Source organism: Typopeltis vanoorti, chromosome 9, assembly GCF_054136105.1.
Source record: "Typopeltis vanoorti isolate ZY-2024b chromosome 9, IOZ_Tvanoo_1.0, whole genome shotgun sequence".
In the NCBI taxonomy this organism is placed as follows: domain Eukaryota; kingdom Metazoa; phylum Arthropoda; class Arachnida; order Uropygi; family Thelyphonidae; genus Typopeltis; species Typopeltis vanoorti.
This window is the reverse complement of record NC_143557.1, coordinates 3,593,860-3,613,577: the sequence shown is the minus strand read 5'-3', so window position 1 is coordinate 3,613,577 and position 19,718 is coordinate 3,593,860. Positions and strand designations below refer to the sequence as shown.

Sequence of the window (19,718 nt, the reverse complement as noted above, 5' to 3'; positions counted from 1 at the left end):
ATTCATTTTTTTTTAATTGATAAAAAAAACTTTAGTATTTCTTTTGGCCTCATCAGCTAGCTTCTCCTCATAATTAGTTTTGTCTTTCCTTACCATATAGGTTGCTCTTCTTGCCTGTGCTTTCTGCTGGTCATGGACATGCTGAACACCTTTTCTTTATGTTACATCCGCAACGTTCTTTTCATCTGCAACTTCTTCTTAATGATATTATTCATCCATTTAACTCCTACCTGATTTATCCTTCTAACTCTGTATATACATTCTAATCTGCTTTCTTCAAAAACTTTTGACCACCTCCCATTCACCACCAACATCTCTCCCCTCCAAACTTCTTTATGTTACATCTGCAATGTTTTGTTCATCTGCAACTTCATAATTGCTTTGTAATTCCACATATAACACTTCTTAACAGAAAATTCTTCATGTTTGGCGATCTTCCTGGTAAGACCAAATAATCAATCTCTCCCCAAGCAGAAGTATTATAGCTAGATGGGTAACTATTCAGTTCTCTGATGCTCTGACCAGATACAACACTGTCAAACTTTGTGTCCCCTCAATTACTGTCTCAGGTAGTTATCTCTTAGCTTGTTGTATAAATTCCATTGCCTTCCCTTCCTGTGACTATTCCTCCTCCCAATCTGTGTTCCTATACTAGAAATCCTCTATAGTAATTACTCAACTTGAACTTATCATGCTAAATTGCCACCTACATTCATTTTTTTATCCTTTGGATTACGGCAGCAACCAGTTATATATTTCACCTTGTTGACATCCATTTCACACCAGATTCCCTCGAATGTGGTGCTCTCTGCATCGCTATCCTCCTTATATACTTCTGCTCTTTTCTGGCTTCAATTTGAGTGGTTGGCTATTAGAAGGTCACAACGAGCATAGTGTTAGTAATGAGCTTCGGAAAAGATAAGTGCTATTTTGCTTAATAATTGGTGGTATTGCTTGAATTTTAGTACACTGTTGTTTATTTTTGATCACAGTATGTTTGCACAATTGTTGGTCTGTGAGAATTGTTACTAACTTCATTAATTGAAATTTTTGAATTCTTGCCTTCTTTCCCTAGAACACATTGGTAGTACTCACGTGGTCAACCATGCAGGCATTGACTGGTGCAGCTAGGTGAGCATCACGAAAATCAAGTGCTGTTAATGATGTGGATTATTCAAGAATGGTTTGATGTCATAAGTGTAATATGTCTGCATGGCGAAATATGAGAGATGTGTTTGTGGAGAAACTGAACAGGAGACTGGAGAAAGTGTGGATTTGTAGGAAGTGCGATATTGTGTTAGAATATGACTTAACTGATGCAAAACAGATAGAAGGAATGAAAGATAGTGTAAAAAACGGAAACAGAATGAAACCTAGTGATACTGAGGGAGTAAGAGAATGCAAGAATATAGAAGCGAAAGTAAGTGATAAGGGAGTGAAACTAAGTATAAATGAGGAAACAGAAGTAAGGTGTAGCAGAGTGAGAGGCAGCAAAAGACTAGGGATGTGCTGGAGATTGAAATTGTCAGAATGCAAGATTTCAAACAGTTATTCAAAATGAAAAATGAAATGAGGAATATGCGGAGTGATATTAGATGTTTTGTGGAAACATATGAAAGTATGCAAAATAATGAATGAAAGAAAAAAGGGTAAAAGAGGTGATGAGTGATTTGAGAACAGCAGTGTATGAAGATTCCATTATTAGAGGATTGGTTAATGAGAGAGTCTGTAAGGTGCTATCCAGGATGGAGAATAAGCAAGATAATTCATTGAAAGTTTATTTTTCACTAGGTTAGACTATAATATATTTAGTTTAATCCTTTATCCCAGTGAGAGCAAAAAAGTTTGCACCTGAAAATATCTTCAGGACTGAATATAGTGTTGTACTATCTTACCTGGGTAAGTAGTACAACACCAAGCAACTCGTACCAAAGGTGGAGCAAGCTATCAACACTCCTATCCCAGTATCTCCCATAATGCAAAACACATCTCCTTGTGGATATGTATACTGTTATGCATTAAGGGATTGGCCACTACCCAGACTAGTTTCGACCTTTATTGAAGTCTCTTCAGTGGGAGCCAGGCCCAGAGTTGGAGATACCAGGCAGAAGCAGTAGCAATGTCATCTTTATCTATAGGTCATCTTTATCCAGAGGTAATTTAATAAAAAAAGGTGGCAAACCTTTTGGCAACTCCTATAGGTAAAGATGACCTTGCTTCTGCCTGGTATCTCCAACTCTGGGCCTGGCTACCACTGAAGAGACCTCAATAAAGCTCGAAACTAGTCTGGGTAGTGGCCAATCCCTTAATGTATAACAGTATACATATCCACAAGGAGATGTGTTTTGCATTTTGGGAGATACTGGGATAGGAGTGTTGATAGCTTGCTCCACCTTTGGTACGAGTTGCTTGGTGTTGTACTACTTACCCAGGTAAGATAGTACAACACTATATTCAGTCCTGAAGATATTTTCAGGTGCAAACTTTTTTGCTCTCACTGGGATAAAGGATTAAACTAAATTTATTATAAGATAATTCATTCTTAGGACATGAGAAGGAAATGAGCAAGAGAATTAATGGTGTTTGTTTTGGTACAAATGATTTAATTGGACATAAAGAGAATGTAAGGGCAATTATCAGGTGGTTATTGAGGAGAGTGAAAGATAACAGTATAGTGGGAATCATGAAAAGCTTCTTGAGGAAGGGGAGTGCAGTTTGTGGATGTATGACATGTATTTGAGGAAAGAATGGAATTATACTGACATGACAGATTGTATTTGAATCTCTTTGGAGTGAGTGAACTGGAGAAACTATTGCTAGATGGATGTACAGCATGTGATGCAAGCAAGAGATCAGAAGTAAGAGGTAAAGGGAAAGACCAGGAGAGTGGTATTGAAGAGAGAGAGAGAGAGGTGCTTGGAAATGGAAACTAGTAGTGTGAGAGATGAAGAGAGAACAGCAATGCAAGAAGAATATGGAAACAGAGAGAGCCTGGGAGCACAGCGAGACATGGTAGAGGGAAAGAGGATGTTGGAAGTAGTAGCAAATGTATGTATGGGGATGAACAGCTTAGAAATGGAATAGATTGGGATGTGAGTGGGATTGTTGAGACTGAGCAGATATATGTGGTAAGCAGGATAATGGGAGATGGAAGTACAGATTATATTTTAATATCAAGACAGTAAGAACTGTGGACATCCACCTCAGTGAACACAAAAAATATATCTGGCACTTTCATTATGGCAAGTCGGGTCTGGCAGACCATGCTTTGGATACCCCTGCACACAGGATCAATTGGAAAAAAACAAAAGTACTGCACAGAAGCTTTTACAAGTCAGAGAGGTTGTTCCTGGAATCAGCAGAAGCCTTAAAACATACTCCAAACCTCAACAAGTATGGCTGTATAAATCTACCAAAGATTTGGAAGACAGTCATCCTAAGACCAAATTATTATTATTTTTTTTTTTTTTTCAAAACTTTGGACTACTATTTTTGAAAACTTTCAAAGACTACTAATTGGACTAGTATTTTTCAAAACTTTGGACTACTGTTTTTTTTTTAAATTTTATTTATTTATTTATTTTATTTTATTTTATTTTTTTAATTTAGATGGCACCTAATTAGGACTTTAGTCTTGTGTTGCACGCTGCAATTACTTATACTAGTCCCACTCTTACACCGGATTGTGGTTGTCTCACTGTTGTAGCGAACTTTGTTTGTGTGCTCTGAAGATGCTGGATATAATACCAGCGAAATATTAGCTTTTAAGTTAATAAATGGTTATTTTCTTATCAATCTGTGTTCGCATCAATACCGTTAAAATCCAATTAAACATGTGTGATGAACACATATGCCTTTCCACACGTTTAAGGATGTACCTTGTTTGTGAATTTTGGTGCTCCATATATCCTGGGTGTTTTAATGTGGAAGGGCTTGAGTTTGTTCACTGTTTCTTTAGTCTAGGAAGTGACTTTGTTCAATAATTGCACACCTTATTCTTTTGCAAGTTGGTGGGATCTCAATCTATAATTTGGTATGCTGACTGATCTTGTAGAAGTGTGTGCATTTTGCTTTAATATTCTGTTGAATCCATCACCACAGTTGCATTCTCTTTGTCTGCTTTAGTTATGATAATGTGGTTATTGTTGTATAGCTCCTTTAGAGCAATGATTTCTTTATGTGGGATATTATTTTTGGGAGGCTTAGAATGAATTATGATGTTGGCCACATCTAAACGAATGTTACTGACTGTTGCTGGAGGCAGATTGTATATTCCCCATTCAGGTGGAAGCCATTATTTTGGCTTTTAGAACTTGCTTGGGAGTAAGAGCAAAATTGTATCCCTGACTTAACACACTAGTGGCTTCTTTGGTTAAAGTTAATGATGATAAATTCACAACAACACGATCGTCTTGTAATTGCAGTCATTGCCTAACACAGTGCTGTTGAAGAATTTCAAATTTTCTCTGGTGCGGGTTTTTAACTTTGATGAATTCTTTCTTTTTTGGCTGTTGTGTCAGTGATGCTGTCCAGGATATCCCACAGTTTGGGTTTAAAATATTATATAGTTTGTCATGTAGGGCGTTGATGGATGAATTTATTTTAGATAGCTCCAGGCAAGTAGCATTTATCTGTTCCTGTAATAGTGCTAAACTCACTTGTTTGTAAATGCACTATGCTTTGGCAGAGTGAAACTTGTTCTTAATTTTGACATAGTTGAGTATTAAATTTATATCTCGACACCTTTGAGAGACAACCATCTCAGGCAGTGTGTAAAGGAGGGCATGCAAGGATCAAGAATTCTGGATCTGATCATTTCATCAGAGGATTCAATTGTAAGTAGGGATTTTGCACTTTCTTTCAGTTGGAGAGAGTGATCATGGAGTAATGACCTGGGTTGCGGCTAGCCATATGTAATCTTCTGTGACGAAAGGATATGTGGACGTACATGGCTGGTGATTATGAGACGCTTAGGAGACAGCATGGAGCTATAGCATGGAATGAAGAATTGAGCTGTAAGCAAATTAATGTTGCTTGGGAACTGACAAAGAATTACATAACGGCATCAGTGTGTGAATTAGGATGTAAAATGGATAAATGAGGGGATTAAGCATGAAATCTGGATGAAGAAGAATGCACTTTGCAGGCAGTACAAGATGAATAATAGTAATAATCAGTTACAGGAAGAGTATAAAGAGCAAACTAAGAGAGTGACTCAGCTACTAGGGACAACGAAAGTGCAGTATGAGAAGAAATTAGCAAATCAGGCGAAGAAAAATGCCAGTGTTTCTTAGATAGGTGGCAAGTAGAAGTAGAATGCTGATAGTAAGATGATGTTAATGGATGCAAATGACAGAATGGTAACTGCTGCAGAAGGCATTCTTGGGGTGTTCAGTGATCAATTTATAAGGGTGTTTCATGCTCATCAGGGTGAAATCATGAGAAGCTGAAGTTTAGTGAATATAGGAGAGGATGGCTTAAAGCAGGAGGTATATGAGGAAATAAATAAACTTGATGTTGATACGGAGATAGGATTTGATGATATATTACCATGCATCTTAAGAGAATATTCCAGGGAATTGGCAGTAGCACTGACATGCCTGTTTAATAAGAGTTACAACAGCACAAGTTCCATGAGGGTAGAAAGAAGGTAAAATTATTCCACTGCATAAAGGTGGTGAAAAAGCTGTGGGTATAAATTATAGACCAGTCTGTATATCTGGAGTCACGAAAAAAAATTACAAGGAACTGGTCAGAGCTAGGATACAAAAATGGCTTGATAACAGAAGTGTTCTCTGTGTCTATCAGCATGGGTTTGTTTAAAGGAGATCATGTTTTACTAACTTACTTATGTACAATAACAAGGTGACAAATGTCTTGGACAAGGGAGATGCATATATACAGTAATGTATGTACTTAGATTTTGCAAGAGCTTTTGATAGACTGCTGCATGACAAGCTGTTAAATAAATTGAAATGAATGGGATTGAGTAATCGACTTCTGAGTTGGATCAGTGACTGGGTGTCAGATAGGTATCAGAAAGTTGTATATGGGGGTGCAGTATCCTGAAAGAGTAATGTCATCAGTCATTTTGCAGCAGTTATCATATAATTGGTGATGTGATATGAATTATCACATCATTGCTCATCAATGTGGCAAAGTGTAATTTTGAAATTTGGTAAGCAACGATGGGATGCAAATTATACACTTGGTGGGGAAACTTTATAGGAGATGAAGGAGGTGAGAGAGATCTGGGAATGGTGGTGAAGAAGGACCTGAATTTCAGGGGCAACATTACACAAGTTGTGAAGACATCGCATTGGATAATACGGAGGGCCCTGACATGCAGAAATAAAGAGGTTATGGTGCCATTGTATAAGGCTTTGAACAGGCATCATACGGATTATTGTGCACAGATTTGGTCCCCAGGTTTTCATGGTAATGAGGTTATGTTAGAAAGGGTTCAGAGAAGATTCACAGTGGTGGTCAGTTGTCTTTGGAATGTGGAGTATGAGGACAGATTTCAGAGAATGTAAATTGCAAAGCCTCATGAATAGGAGTAGGGATATGATTGAGACATATAAGTTAGTCATGGGTAGTTATCAGATTGTCATGGAAGAGATTTTTCATAGAATGGGGGGGGGGGGGGGGGGGGTAGAAGTAGAACAAGATGCTATTCCTGGAAACTGTATGAGGGTGTGAGCAGGGAAGTGAAGAACAGGTTCTTTACATGAAGATTGGTTGATGGGTTGAATGCATTGCCTAAGTGTGCAGTGAATTTAGACCCATTGAATCAGTTTAAGGCACAGTTGGATAAGCTTTGTGTGTGTGTGTGATAGTGTATCTTCCACGAAGACTCTCTGGCTCCATGGAAGTCAGATGTTAATATTAATAATAATAATCCTCTTCTGTCATTCGCCCCCCCCCCCCCTCCATCCTGTTCCATGTCCTCTCTGCAGATACTATATCCTTTGCATTCTTATTCCTATGACTAATCCCAGTAACTTTTGATGAAGTTGAGCTAACCAGTATCAAAAACTCTTCACTCTTATTTTGAATACTTCTGTCATTAGTATACCTAAACTGCAATATCCCCCCTTTATTCCACAACCTTCCTTACAGCTTGTGTTGCTTAGCCCACTGAAGTTAAGAAACTGGTGCTACATTTGGCATTATGTGATCATTCTCTGCGTTGCTAATGTATTGTGAGCCTGGTTGCCTAGATCCGTACTCTCTTGCATTCCCTCTGAACATTCTAGTTTCCTTAATTCTGCCCATCTGAACTCTAATGAAGAAAGAACACTTTCTCAAGACTCCTGATTCCAGTTCCGTTGCAATACAAGCCACCTTATATAATTGATTCCTTCCATTAAACAGACTCCCCAAATCCACAAACTCTACACCAGTCATTTTGCACAATCTGCACTCTGACTTATTTGTAATCATAGTTCTCCGTCTCAGCTCACCTCTATCATACCATGGGAACAGACTTAACTTTTATATCCTATATTGTAGAAGCACAAAAGGGGAGGAGGGTTGATTCAATTGTGTTCTTGTAACATGCTGTTGATTTATTATTATTCTTATACAAACACTACCTGGAGTTAAGATTCATCGTTATACATTTTGTGATGTAATTAAAAAATTTTTTTTCTGTTGTTTTTCTGTGACCACTGAAGTCTTGTTTGCTTATAAATTAAAGTTTACATTAAAAATTAGCATTTACCGTAAGTTTGTTCATATGAGCTGTCAGTTCATCTGATCAAATTTAATTTTGAAAATTCACTATTATATACAGAGCTCCAGAAATACACCGAATACATGTTTATTATTATGGGCTACTCTGTGGAGTCCTTAGACTCATCAAGAAAGGCCCTAAATATAATGTCAAGCACTATTGAACATTTGCGCAGCATCTATCATATTTTCATTCACAGTTATGGTGCCCACATCAGACTCTGGCAACCTATTCTACTCATTCACCACTCTCCAAGCATACACCTAGTCTTGATATCCCTGCTAACTACACTCTTAACTCTGTTTCCAAGGATGACCACTAGTTCTCCCACCACCAGACCTATTCTGAAAAATTTCCTCTGAATTAATCTTGCAAAAACCCTTCAGTAATTTGTATGCCTAAATCATATTGCCCCTATAACCCATACAATCTTCAGCCTGTTCTCATAAGGTTCATTCCATTGACCTGCTACCATCATGATCACTCACCTCTGGATCCTCTCCACCTCTTCCTCATTGCCAAGAAACTCTGGTGACCAGATCTGTATGCAGCAGTCAAGATGGGGTCTTATCAAGGAAAGAGGAATAATAACCTACTTGTCTCTGCTTGTCAAAGTATTCTTCAGTAACCAAGTGATCTGATGAGCTGCTTTTAGCTACTTTTGCTATGTGTCCTCTAAACTTTAACTCCCTATCCACTAACACTCCCAAATCTCTGGCTTTGTCAATTTCTTGGAGTACAGCTCCATCCATGTGGTAAATATATAGCTGGTAATCTTTTTACCCCAAAATGCATAACCTTACACTTTGCCACATTAAACTGACATCCATTCACCTTTGTTCAGACTGTTAGTCTCTTCAAATCATTCTGCAAAATTTTAACATCACACATTTATTAACTTTTGCTGTACTCAACTTTGCATCATCAGTAAACAACTGAATTGTTCCTCTCAGATCCTTTCCTATATCATTAATGTAAAAATTAAATAGTAGCTGCTCAAGAACAGAGCCCTGCAGCATGCTACTGGTATTACAGGGCTTCTTCTGGACTCTATTCTTGAATAAACTACTCTCTGATATCTCTCCGTCAATCATCCTCCTATCCACCTCACTAATCCTATATCCATCCTCATGTGCTGCAGTTACTGATTAGAATTCCATGTGGTATCCTGTCAAAGGCTTTTGCAAAGTGCAGCAGTATCACTATAAACCCATTACCTTTATCCAACTGTCACTGTATTATAAAACCTGGGCAAATTACTGAGGCAAGCTACCCTTCATAAGACCATGTCAACCCCCCCCCCCCCATACAGTATTCCCTTTCTGTGTATCCATTCCTGTATTTTGCTCTTGACCAATTTCTGCAGCACCTTGACTATAACTCCTGATATGCTGATCGGTGGGTAATTTGCTGCATCAGTCTTGGAGCCTGTTTTATGCATTTGAACTATTTTGCCCTTTTCACACGCCCTTGGAACTAACCCAGAGCTGAGACTTAGATTAAAAATGTGGTGAAGGGCACTGACAATTCCCTGGCATCTTCACTTAAAACTCAAGCTGGTATACCATCTAATCTCATGACTGTATTCACATTAAGGTTCTGTAATATGCACCTCTCATTTCATTTACCTCAATTCCTATATAAGCCTTTCCCTCTCTTGTTACTGCAATATATCCACCTGGATGATATACTCTTGCAAAGTGTTCACTTAGTAATTCTATTATTTCGACTTATTCAGTTATCTCCCTGCCATCAGCATTCACTAAAATTATTCTGCCATATACATTGTTTCTTTTACTTGCAGCATATCAAAAGAACTGTCGGCCTGGTTGGCCAACCAGGCCGACAGGTTGTGGGTTTCAATCCTGCTGTGGGCATGGATGTTTGTGATTGTTTGTGAAAATACTAGTGGTGGTGGTGGTGGGCAGCAACTGCACCAATTACCATGAACTGCATTGGTGTAGTTGCAGTTCATGGTAATTGGTGGATTGAGTGGTGGAGACAGAGAGTTGTAGAGTAGGTGCCCTCCATCGATAAGTCTTTGGACTCCCTGGAGATGTCATGTAATAGTCTTCTTTCACTTCGCGTTATTCCCGCTTCCTATGCAGGGTCCGCGTGTTACTTAGATGCGACTTCTTGTTAGTACCACTCTCAACCGACCTGTCACTGAGGGGGAGTATATTTTGACTGTAGAAGTGTATGTTCACTGGGCTGGTTTGCCTGCTTGCAGGATGAAAAAACCCTACTGCCCGCACCCAAGACCGGCTAACTTGGCTATGGCTGAGGAAGATCCTCAAGTTCTTCATGTCTTTGACGGGAATCGAACCTGGGACACTCCTTCCCCAGGCATATGGTTGCAAAGTGCAAAGTCACTAGGCTAATCATGTGGACATGTCATGTAATAGTAATAAGAGTAATTTTCTTTCATACTCTGGTTTTGCCTTTCTTACCACACTGGTGGTTACTTTTCTAGTCTGTGCGGTCACATTTCTCCTTGAATTTCCTCCACAATTTTTTTCATTTTTTGCAACTCCAGCTTAATGATGATATTCATCTATTTAACTCGATGTGCTCTCCTGACTAGGTATGCAGTCTGCCGTTACTTCCCTGAAACACTACTTTTCCTCCTCACATGCACTATCAACATTTAGCCCTTGCAGTTTCACATGCCATGTCACTGATGCAAGCAATCTCCTATGCTTATCATACTTACCAACCCTGTAATTCCACATATACCCCCCCCCCCCCTCTTAACTGAAAATTCCACACATTTAGCCACCTTCCAGGTCAAGACTATATGATCACTCTCTCCAGTTGGCAGCAATGTGGTCATATTGGTTATAGACAAATTTTCAGATGCAATTACTAGGTTGAGCACTCTCAAATCCCTATCATATTCCATCACATGTTGATTCAGGTGTTCCTTAGAAACTGCATAAATTATATTTCCTTCCTCCTATGTGTTCTCTCCTCATTCCAATCTATATTCCCATAGTTAAATTCTCCATATAATTACCTGCCCTCCATTCATTAATCCTATTTGCTGATGTATACCATCTCTACCACTTTTCCATCTCCTGGTCTATAGCAGCAGTATCCAGTAGTATATTTTGTTCTGCTGGTCTCTGTCTCACACCAGATAGCCTCAAATCTTCTATTTTCACTGTTCTGCAGTTGAACTTCTACTCTCTTTGGTTGCAGTTTATCAGCTATCATCAATAACACTCCCACCGCCCCATTCTTCCTTCTTTTCCCTCTATTCTTGCTGAACACACTATGCCCTGTACATTCTATTCCACTAACTATATCGTCTTCTGTCAGCCATGTCTTACTAATGCCAATAACCTTTGGCTAGGATGAACTAACCAATGCCAAAAATTCTTCCCCCTTGTTCCAAATGCTCTTGATTTTAATATACATAAAGTGCAAAAGCCCCTTAGGCCCACTGCTTTCCTGAGCTTTATACTACCTATTCCGTTCTGGTTTGTTACCAGTGGTACTAAATTAGACATTTTATACACATTCTTACAGTCAACTGCCTCACCGATGTCTGCATGTCCACTTAACAGCTTCTCCCCTAAAAGCTCGAGTTTCTCTGATTTTGCACATCCATTTTCACTTCGTTCAACAACACTTTTTCCAGACTCTGAACACCAAATCCATTCAGATGTGAATCATCCTTCTTGTATAAGTCCTTTTTCCCATTAAACTCACTTCACACCACTCCTCCTGCATAACCTATGCATTGAGCCATTTGTTATTATGGTCCTTTTCTCAGGTCTACTCTGTCATACTGCAGCAACAGACACTATCTTAACTCTCTCACTCTTTTGCTACTTCCAGTAATTCTTTCATGTCCTCACTCATGCCATACTTTTCTCCTTTCAAATTCAGCCAAAACAATCAACTCTTTCACTTTATCCTTTTTGCTCCAATAAGCTCACTGACATCATTAATTTTTGCATCTTGCTTTACAAGACTCGCTCCTTATTTTTCCTTCTCTCTTACTCGAGCACTTATTTCTCTTATCTTGCATTTCTTTCTTTCTGATATCACCCTACCTACTCACCAAACCTTTCTGCATTCCATTGCAGCTCCTGCTTCACCCTGTGCATCACTCCATGTAACTGGGCTATATCCCTCATTACAGGCACCTATTCATTCTTTACATCTGTCATATTACTATTTTTTCGATCAGCACTTTTACTCTCTCTCTCTCTCTTTCAATCATGTCACTGTTAACCTCTCTTTCAATCCTATCTGCCACATCACACACATTTTCACACGTATTTCAGTTCTGTCCATCACTCCAATCTCGTGACCTGATAAGCACTTATTTCTGAGATCCCTCAGTGACCATTGCTTTCATAGCATTTGTGACACACTTTCCCACCATTATCACTTTCAAAAATTCATGTCAGCAGCACCCAGGGATCCCAGGTGATCACCCTCCCAAGTATTAACTGGCTCAGCTATGCTTAACTTCAGTGATCAGATGAGAACTGGTTCTTTCAAAGCAATTTGGCTGCTGACAGTTATAGTTATCAGTTACTCTGATAACTCAGAGAGTTATCAGAGACAAGTGATGAGTGAATTTTCAGCCTTGTTCTTAAATGCATTAAAAATGTATTAATTTCTTCATATAATTTGCACATTTTTGTGTCATTTAAGAACATACCATTTTATTTTCCCAAGTTTTATTTCCAGAAAGTTAGAGATAAAACTTCTAAATCTAAAATCCTGAATTCGAACACTACAGCATTCCCTTTTAAAGAATCGCAAAAACAGATGCAATTTTAGTTGCCAATTTTCTCTAAAAGTCATAACACATAAACAAATCATCTTCACTCTCTTCTGTCCTTTTATCCCAATTAAGGTTCAGAACTTTTTCTTTCTGATAAGAAAGACTATGAAAAAACAAAGAGTCGTTAAAAACTCAACCTGCTGTATCTTCTTCTCTCAACAGTTGTTCTGTCGTCAGTGTTGTAAAACAGTTGATAACTTTTAAATGTTTTTATTTCTATGTGAAAAACTTCATAAATATCTGCTATCAAGTTCCAAAAATCCCCTTTCTCTCAGCAGTATTATAGTGTTCTTTTCACTCCATGCACACTCAACTCCCTGTCACACTTCCAGTATTCATTTCAGTCATAAAGCCAATAAAATGATCCTCCATCACATCTTATAGTTATGTAGGTTTACTTGATCACACACTTGATGTGTGCCAGAAAACCAGTTTTTCATTGCAAAACAAGTAAGTTATTCATATCATGAATACATTTAAATTGAATTATAGTTCTCATAATAATAATAAAAGTACAGGAATCCCTCGATTAATGCGCCTAATGCGTTCTTTAAAACAGGCGCATTAATCAAAAATGCACTAATTGAATATAATAACCTATGGGAAAATGTATAATTCATTCCTTAGATTTCTTTTTTGAGCCTTAATTTTTTTTATAAAAGAATTAGGGTATGTCTCAGGGTCAAAAGATGAACAGATAGATATTGGTACTCTGGAGTGTTGATTATGCAGAATGGCTGAGGAAATGTGGATTACAAAGTTTGGTGGACAGGAGGAAAAGAGGATATATGATAAAGACCTTCAAGTTATTTAAGGGATTTTACCAGATTAATAGAGAAGGAATTGTAAAAAGAGTGGACATTAAGATGGAGCAACAAGAGGCCATCCCTAGAAGTTGTATAGAGAAGTTAAAGGAAAACCATGAAGCTGAAAGACAATAAAACATATTCAGAATATAAATTTATTATTCTGCTTCTTAACAAAGAAATGAGCTAATGTAGTTTGGCAGGCATTCTGTTTGTTTTTTCCATACAACTGACGATATGGCCCTATTGCCACTTCTGCAAATTTTACTGGTTGTCTCTTCACCAGGGTCAGTCTCTAAGCATTGCTGCTTAAAAACGTCAATTGTATGAAAACTATTTTCATATTGTTTCTGTGAAACCACTTTGAGCTTGTCAGTGATTAAATTTTCTTCATATTCTTCGGGATCTTCCCGCTGTGCATCTAAATTCAGCAGGTCAGAATCACTCAACTTCTCAGAATGAGATTTAATTAACTTAGATTCATTTGAAAAGCCTCTAAAATCATTTGCACAATGTGGAAGAATGTGCTTCCAAACAGCTTGCATATTAATAGAAGTAATTTCATTCGACTTTGCGACTTATATAACCATGCTGAGATTTCTCTGATTTGTCTAGAAAAGTCTTGCAAGGCATTTGCTTCCAAAAAAAAAAGGCCGGTTTCATTGACATTAAATACGTGTTGATCACAATAGTCCCCTTCTTACACAATTTTCTTCAAAATCTCTGGATCTCCTTATCTGCTCTTGCCGCTTTGCCTGCGATTAGAACATTATGTAGGCTATTTCTCTTTTTGAAACGTTCAAATCACCCAGCACTAATGTGGAATTCTTCTTTTCCATCATTGATAGCCCTTTTTTCCAGGTTACAAAGAGACTTTTGATTTAATAAGGCCAGTGTTTAGCAGGATCCATTTTTGGTTACAAACTTCGATCCATGTAAAAAGAAGTCACTCTAATTTAATCGTTATAATACTTTGATTTTCAGTGCATGTATGATGAACTTGAAGCAGCCTTATCTTTCTCTTTGTATTTTTGTCCTATCTTTGCACTGGACTCACCTTGTTCATTTTCTTTAATCAGAAAAATGCTATGTAAAGCAGATTGCTGATCATATCTTGTGCAATTGTTTTCCTTACTTTTTTATTTTAAATTATTTTCCTAGCCTTTAATCATGAGTAAAAGAATTAGTGAACAAAAAATAGAAGTGTGAAAATGATTCCAATCAGATTACTTTTGAATCATTTTCACACTTCTATTGCTTACACATTCTTAAATGCTAACAATGTCAATTTCCTTCATAACATCCTCATTCTAAATATGATTCTGCCATTAATGCAATCTGTTCACTCACATAATTTTTATCAGTTCTCTCATATCTGTGCTCTCCAGTCTTTGATCAAGTGCTTTATTCTGAACAGCTCTCAGCTTCATAACTTAAAATTGATACGAACACCATCTTGTATATGCTGCTGGTTGAGGTTTTGACTAATTTCTCTCTTAGACACTATAAATTTATTCGAATGGGCTCCCCACCAGATCAGATCTCATTAATGTATTCTCTATTTCCATATTTAATTTGCCTCTTCACTAAAAATGAACATAAATAGCTATGTTCCTTCCTATTTTCACAGATTTACTTGCTGATTTTCATGCAAATTTGTTAGAAACATTCCATTTAGTTAGAGAATATTGAAGACCTGCAATGGATTAGTTTAGGAGTACATCATCATTGCATAAAACAATGAGTCAAGTTTATTTCCAGTTCTAATATCAGGATTAATACCACTTTCTTTCATAATGTGATCCATATAGATAACAAATAACAGTAATGTTCAGCTTGTCTCACACTTCAATTAATAACCTTCAGTTCTGACTTGCAGCTGAAATATAGACTATATATTATTTGATGTAATATACGATGGTGGTCTGAAAAGTTCTTGGCCTCGACCATAGATGGCAACACTATCGGCAAGATTTTTTTTTTTCTTCTAAGTTGATACATCTGTCATAAGCATCCATCTGAAATTGTAAGTCATTCTATTGAGTAGTTTGTTTTATACAACTGAAGCAAAAGTGTTGTCTGTATTCCTTGAAATGGATAAAATTGAGTAACATGCAGTTATAAAATTCTTTGTAAAAGAAGGTTTAATGGCAAAAGAAATTCATTCGAAGTTCATAAAAGTTTATGGGCATTCTTCTCCTTCGTTTTTGACAATTAAGAAATGGGCTGTCGAGATTAAATGTGGCCATATCAGCCTTGAAGATGATGCACATGAAGGATGTTCAAAACGTGTAACACCACCAGAAATCATTGATCGAGTGCACGATATGGTATTGTATGACCGGTGAGTCAAAGTGCATGAAATTGCTTAGACTATAGGCATTTCAAAAGAACATGTAGGATATATTTTGCATGAAGAATTGCAAATGAAAAAGCTTTGTGCAAGATGAGTGCCATGCTTGTTCACAACACACTTGCATGAAACTTAATCAAAAACACACGTGCATGAAAATCTCTGAATAGTGCTTGGAACATTTTAACAAGAATAAAACTGATTTTGTGCATCGATTTATTACTATGGATAAGACTTGGATTCACCATTACACACCAGAATCCAAACAGCAGTCTAAACAGTGGACAGAAGCCAGTTGTTCAGTGCCAAAGAAGACATAGTTGGTTCCATCAGTAGGAAAGGTCATGGCATCGGTGTTTTGGGATGCTAAAGGCATTTTGTTTATTAATTATTTTGTAAAATGGGCTGTTGAGGGCAAAACAATAACCGGGGAATATTATTCCGATCTTTTAACCAGACTAGAGAAAAAAATTCGTGAGAAAAGACCCGGTTTGCAGAAGAAAAAAATCATCTTTCATCAGGACAATGCACCTGCCCACAAAAGTGTTTTGGAAATGGGAAAATTAAGGGATCTGCACTATGAATTGTTGGAACATCCACCTTATTCCCCAGATTTGGCTCCCTCTGACTTCTATTTCTTCCCAAAACTAAAACTCTTCCTTGCTGGTTAGCATTTTTCTTCGAATCAAGAGGTGATTGCAGCTGTAGAGGGGTATTTTGCAGATCTTACTGAGAACCACTACAGTGACAGGATAATGGCACTGGAGCATCGCTAGAATAAATGTATTAGTCTTAAGGGGAGATTATGTTGAAAAATAAAAATAATTTGGAAATTATAAATTCATTTTTTTCATTGTTAAGCCAAGAACTTTTAACACCACTCTCGTATCTACACCATATAATTGTAGCATATTGAACAGCTTTCTTTTCTTGGCACCTTGTATACCTTATGAAATATACCTTTTCTGGATCTACAAATAAGTAAAGATCCTTGCTATGTTCCCATGATTTCTTAACTATTTGTGTTGTAGTGAAAATCGGATCCTGAGAATTTTTATTTAGCCTAAACCCAGCTTGTTTTCTCCAAGCTTCCCTTCTATGATTTTTCTTAGCCCTTCCTCAAGAATGCTTGCATAAATCTTACCAGGAGCAGTCCATAGGGAAATTCTTATGTGATTCTCCATTCGATTTTTTTTCCCATTTTTATACTTAGGAATTATGAGAGATCTAATCCAAACATACAGAATTCAACCTTCTGACCAGATCTTCTGAATCATGCAGCATAGGCACTGCAAAACTTATACTTCCAGATTTCTGATTGAATATCATGTGATGGAGTCTGAAGACTCATCACGAGAGACCCAAACTATCCACGCAATCTGTCATACATCTCCTTGATTCTGTTAACAGATAAAGCACTAACAACTGACTCTGGCAACCCATTCCGCTCATTCACAAATCTCCAAGCAAAACATTTAGTCCTCACACCCCTATTAACCACACCTTTATTCAGTTTCCAGGGATGACCCCTTGTTCTGGTCCCTCTAGCCAAGTGCTGAAACATTTTCCCTGCATCTATTCTATGAAATCCTTTAAGCAACTTAAATGTTTTTATCATATCCCTTCTTTTTCTCCTATCAACCAACTTCTGCAATCCATACACCTTCAATCTATCCTCATAAGAAACAATTCACAGACCATTCACCATCTTGGTCACTCACCTGTGAAGCTTTTCCACCGCTTCCTCATCCCCAGAAAATCCCAGGAGACCACACCTGAGCACCAGTAATCCAGATATGGATGAATCAAGACCTTATAAAGTTATTCCTTATTTATACTTGTTAGTGTTCTTCAATAACCAAGTAATCATGGGCTACTTTAGCAACCATAGCAATATGTCCTTTGAACTTTAAGTCTGTCTGCCACCACCACTAAATATCTAGATTCATCTATTTCCTGAAGTTCTTATCTTGACAGATGTCCTCTCCCTCCTGGAGCTTGACTACCATGTGACTCCACCATGTCCTGTTCTGTGCCTCTCTGTTGCATTCCTCACATGAGAGATAGGTCCATTCTTCTATATTTTTCATCCACTGCAATCTTTGTCTTCCTCTCTTCCTCTTTACCTCAACAGTTCTTGCAAGGAGTTTTTTTAGACAATTGTGTTTAAGAATGTCCGAAATAGCAGACTTTTCTCTTTTTAATTTCTTTTATCAGGCTTTTGTTTTCACTTACCATCTCTAGTACTTCTTTATTTGTCTTTCCATGATATCCTCACAATTCTTTGCAGCATCCACATTTTGAAGGCTTCCCTTTTTTTACACTTAAATTGGAAAGTGCCCATGTCTCTACTCCATATAATAATGTGACCATATGTAACATTTGGAGATTCTTAGTCTTGTTTTCAGATTTAATTCTCTAGATGTCAATAGGCTTTTTATATTATAAAAGGTTGACCTTGTGATTTCAATCCTTCTAATTTCATCTTCTGTCCTTCCATTCTCTGTGATCCATGTGTATCCATGTGTAAACGTGCTAAATTCCTTTAGCACATTTGCTAAAGGAATGTTCAGCCAAATTGGCTAGAGTTTTCACATGTTTGTATAACTTGTCTGAGCTCAGGAATGTATGATAGTTCAGTGTTTAGAGGCTTAAGTGCTGTGAGGACCTCATGTTGGAGGCTTAATGGATTTTTACAACATTTAAGAAGGATTAAAACAGAATTTAATACTTCCTATATTTCATCTCAGTCACTGAGACATCTTCAGGGATTACAAAAAAACTAATGTAACATAAACACAAATAACAAACAATACTCAGACCAACCACGTGGGTAACACTAAAGTCTTAACTAGGTAGAGACGCCCTCTAAGGGCGGTTGTAGGTGGCCTGGAATGTAGGGTGGGACCTCTGGTGATAAGTATTTCCCAAATCTTAGGAAGCTTAATGCAATCATATTAATTAAGATTTGGTTGCTTTCTGAGAGCTGCTGCTGATTATAAGAATAGTCCCGCTTTTTTGAATTTGCTGTGGTGGAGCATGGTGGTTTTTTTCCATGAGATCCTATGGGTTGTATCCAAGACATGGTCAGCAAGGCCTGACTGACCATAGTCGTGGTTGCAGATGTATGACTTGTGTTCCTCCAGGTGGATGGTTGCTGATCTGCTTGTCTGTCCAAAGTATGCCAGCTTAAGGGAATAGGGTACTTTATAAACTCCAGGCACTGAGAGAGGAGGGAGCTGATCTTTTGTAGAACGGATAAGGGCAGCAAGTTTGCGGTGGGACTTAAATGCTGTGTGTAGGTTGTACTTGTTTAAAATCTTGGCTATTTTTTCAGATCTGCCACAGATGTAGGGTGTGGTGATGGCATTTCTAAACTCTGTCTGATGAGAAGACTGGGGAATGGGGGAGGAACTGATTATTTTTTTGATACTGTGATTGCTGTAGCCATTGGAGAGGAAAGTGTTGTGTATGTGGTCATGTTCAGTAGTAAGGGCGGTTCCACTGGAACAAAGATTGTGGGCTCTCTTGGTAAGAGTTTTAATAATGCCATATTGTTGAGCAGGGTGGTGGTGGGAGAGAGAGTTTGTGAATGTATCTGCCTGTGTGCGTGGGTTTTCTATATACAGTGAAGGAAAGTGTACCGTTAGGAAGGCATGTAACTAGGGTATCTAGGAATGGTAAACAGTTGTTCTTTTCCCTTTCCATCGTAAATTGGATTCTTAGATGTAGGCTGTTGAGGTGACTGAGGAAGGAGTCTAACGTGTCTGGGCCATGAGGCCAAATAGGGAACACATCATCAACATATCTTAGCCAGATAGAAGGTTTGAGAGGGGCTGAGTCTATGGCTCATTTTTCAAAATCTTCCATATAAAAATTGGCAAGAGGGGGTGAGAGGGTAACCCATGGCAGTTCCCTCTATCTGCTTGTAGATTTTGTTTTTCCAAGAAAAATACCCAGAATTGATGGCAAAGGAAAAGAGATCTAAGATGTCAGAAGGAAAAACGTTTTTTTAGT

At 37.8% G+C, this 19,718-nt stretch overlaps 1 protein-coding gene and 1 pseudogene across 2 annotated transcripts in view; one reads left to right on the top strand and one right to left on the bottom strand.

The window, feature by feature from the left end:
• Positions 1-19,718, top strand: part of Pex23 (tectonin beta-propeller repeat-containing peroxin 23) — a 693,418-nt gene that overhangs the window by 230,980 nt on the left and 442,720 nt on the right. The window lies entirely within an intron of this gene.
• LOC150102851 (5S ribosomal RNA) lies at positions 12,154-12,271 on the bottom strand (annotated as a pseudogene).